General features: G+C 45.3%; 1 long non-coding RNA gene across 1 annotated transcript; it reads left to right on the plus strand.

Moving 5' to 3' along the window:
- Positions 1-3,258, plus strand: LOC116372511 (uncharacterized). Its single transcript, XR_004209144.1, has 2 exons — positions 1-672; positions 2,157-3,258. It is a non-coding gene; the product is annotated as an uncharacterized LOC116372511 (long non-coding RNA).

Genomic DNA, 3,258 nt, shown 5'->3' on the forward strand with positions numbered 1-3,258 from the left:
CGCTGCTCTTGTCAGCCATCTCGTTAGCTTGCTAGCCAACATAACCAAAACATTTGAGCCGTTTAGACACTTTCAGTGACGGTTAGCCACTGTGTTTTAACTTTAAACCCACTTCTGTCGTATCTACTAGTTACCCCATTTACTGTCATATGTACGCTGTTGCTGTTAGTTAGCTAGCTGGCTTGTTAAATTGGCAGTAGCACTAGGCTAGTCGCTAATTCTAGCTAAGTGACATCCTCGACCATGAGTTCACTGAGTTACTTGCACCCCGCTAAAGAAGAGGGAGCATGCTGGGCGGAGGAAGAAGCTCTCGTGAAAGTGGAGAGGAGGCTGTTAAACAAGAAGTAGAGGATGAGGCTGTTTCAGTAGACATTTCAGTGAAAGAAGAGGAAGAAGCTTTCAGAGTGAAAGAGGAGGATGTTAATGTGAAAGAAGAGGAGGATGCGGTTTTTGTAGTGAAAGGAGGAGGGGGAGGATGACCGTGCTTCTACACCTGCATTGCTTGCTGTTTGGGGTTTTAGGCTGGGTTTCTGTACAGCACTTTGAGATATCAGCTGATGTACGAAGGGCTATATAAATAAATTTGATTTGATTTGACTGACAAAGAAGTTTTGGAATTGAAGGCGGGGGAGATTGTCACATTAGAGGAGACTGGAGATTTAATGAACACCAGTGAGTACTGTCTTAAAAACATGGGCACAAACGCTACTGTTGTTGAACTGTGTGGCTTTAAAAGGGCACATTCTACACACATTTTATTTGATCACATATACATATTAGCAGATGTTATCCCAGGTGCGAAATGCTTATGTTTCCAGCTCCAACAGTGCAGTAATACCTAGCAAAACTTAATACCAAACAATACACACAAATCCAAAACATTTGAAGAAAGAAATTAAGAAGTATCAGAACGAGCAATTGCCAGAGTCCAGAATATAAATATATATATAATGGTGTTTATGGACAGTATCTGAATAAGAAACTGTGGGTACAGCGTTAGTTATATAGGATGAGCCATAACTAGAATACAGTATATACATATGAAGTGGGTAAAACACTATGTAAATATTATTAAAGTGACCAGTGTTCAATGACTATGTACATAGGGCAGCAGTCTCTATGGTGCAGGGTAGAGTATCGGGTGGTAGGCAGCTAGTAACAGTGACTAAGTTCAGGGCAGGGTACTGGTAGGAGGCCTGCTAGTGGTGAATATTTAACTCTCTGATGGCATGGAGATAGAAGCTGTTTTTCAGTGTGTCTGTCCCAGCTTTGATGCAGCTGTACTGCCGCCGGCCTTCTAGATGGTAGAAGGGTGAACATGCTGTGGCTCGGGATCCTTGATGATCTTCTTGGCCTTCCTGTGACACCAGGTGCTGTAGATGTCCTGGAGGGCAGTGTGCCCCCTGGTAATGTGTTGGGCTGACCGCACCACCCTCTGGAGAGCACTGCGATTGCAAACGGTGCAATTGCCGTACCAGGCGGTGATACAGCCCAGCAGGATGCTCTCGATGGTGCATCTGTAGAAGTTTGTCAGGGTTTTAGGGTCTTTAGCCTCCTGAGGTTGAAGAGGTGCTTTTGCGCCTTCTTCACCACACTGTCTTTGTGAATGAACCATTTTAGGTTGTCGGTGATGTGCAAGCAGAGGAACTTAACTTTTGACTGTGGCCTGTCGATATGATAGGGGCATGTTCTCTCCGCTGTCGCCTAAAGTCCAAGATCAGCTCCTTGGTTTTGTTGACGTTGAGGGAGAGGTTAAATTCCTGGCACCACTCCGCCAGGGCCCCCACCACCTCCCTTTAAGCTGTCTCATTGTTGCTGGTAATCAGGTCTACCACTGTTGTGTTGTCAGTAAACTTGATGATTGAGTTGGAGACTAGAAGCTAAGGGGTAATAAATGTCAAAATATTTTTTCAGAGTGGAGCTTAGTTTATAAATTGCCTGGCTGGGTTGATGGGACAGTGGATGTGTAGAATGGAACTGTCAACAGGCATTACCTGTGGATCATCGTGATTAACTAACAGCTATCAACCATTCAGCATTCAAGATCCAAATGTACCATTTTATGAGGGATCTAGTCTGGATTAAACCTCATAGTGTAATCATGTGGCGGTTTCAGTTAGGGCTGTTTAACCAAATACTCTGTTTGTATTTGGCAGGAGAGAGGTCAGACTCTCACTCTGACAGCGGGAAGAGTCCTTCAAGGGAACCAGACCCAGAGACGCCCAAACCAGCGGGACGACACCACACCTCCCATTGTGGAAAGAGTTGTAAGAGGTTATGGACACTAAAAGAGCATGGGAGAACACACATAGGAGACTTTGGGAAGAGGTTTTGCCAGATAGACAGCCTGAAACGACATAAGAGAACACACACAGGAGAAAATCCTCACCACTGCTTCCAGTGCGGCAAAGGGTTTTACCCGTTTATGTTACCTGAAAATACATGAGCGAATACACTCTGGAGTGAAGCCTCATCACTGTTCCCAATGTGGACAGAGTTTTACCCATTCAGGGAGCCTGAAAAAACACGAGAAAACACACTCAGCAGAGAAGACCTACCACTGCTCCCAGTGTAGAAAAATATTTATCAGTTTATGGCACCTGAGAACGCATGAGAGGGCACACACAGGAGGGGATAAGGCCTACCACTGCTCCCAGTGTGAAAAGAGTTTTACCCGGTTAGGGAACCTGAGGACGCATGAGAGGGCACACACAGGAGAGAAGCCATATCACTGTTCCCACTGTGAAAAGAGTTTTACCCAGTTAGGGAACCTGAGAACACATGAGAGGGCACACACAGGAGAGAAGCTTTATCATTGTTCCCACTGTGGAAAGAGTTTTATCCGGTTAGGGCAGCTGAGAACACATGAGAGGGCACACACAGGAGAGAAGCCTTACCACTGTTCCTATTGTGAAAAGAGTTTTACCCGGTGGGGGAGCCTGAAAAAGCATGAGTGGATACACACACGTGAAAAGCCCTACCAGTGCTCCTTGTGTGGAAAGAGTTTTACCCAGTTAGGAAACCTGAACCAGCATGAGAGGACACACACAGGAGGGGATAAGGCCTACCACTGCTCCCAGTGTGAAAAGAGTTTTACCCGGTTAAAGCATCTGAATAAGCACGAAAGAATACATACACAGGAGGAGAAGACATACCACTGCTCTCAATGTGGAAAGACATTTTCCCAGTCAGAGGACCTGAAATCACATGAGAGAGAATAGAGAGGCTGTGTTCTGACTTATGTTTTTGATTGAGAAT

Source organism: Oncorhynchus kisutch, unplaced genomic scaffold (genome assembly GCF_002021735.2).
Source record: "Oncorhynchus kisutch isolate 150728-3 unplaced genomic scaffold, Okis_V2 scaffold3961, whole genome shotgun sequence".
In the NCBI taxonomy this organism is placed as follows: Eukaryota; Metazoa; Chordata; class Actinopteri; order Salmoniformes; family Salmonidae; genus Oncorhynchus; species Oncorhynchus kisutch.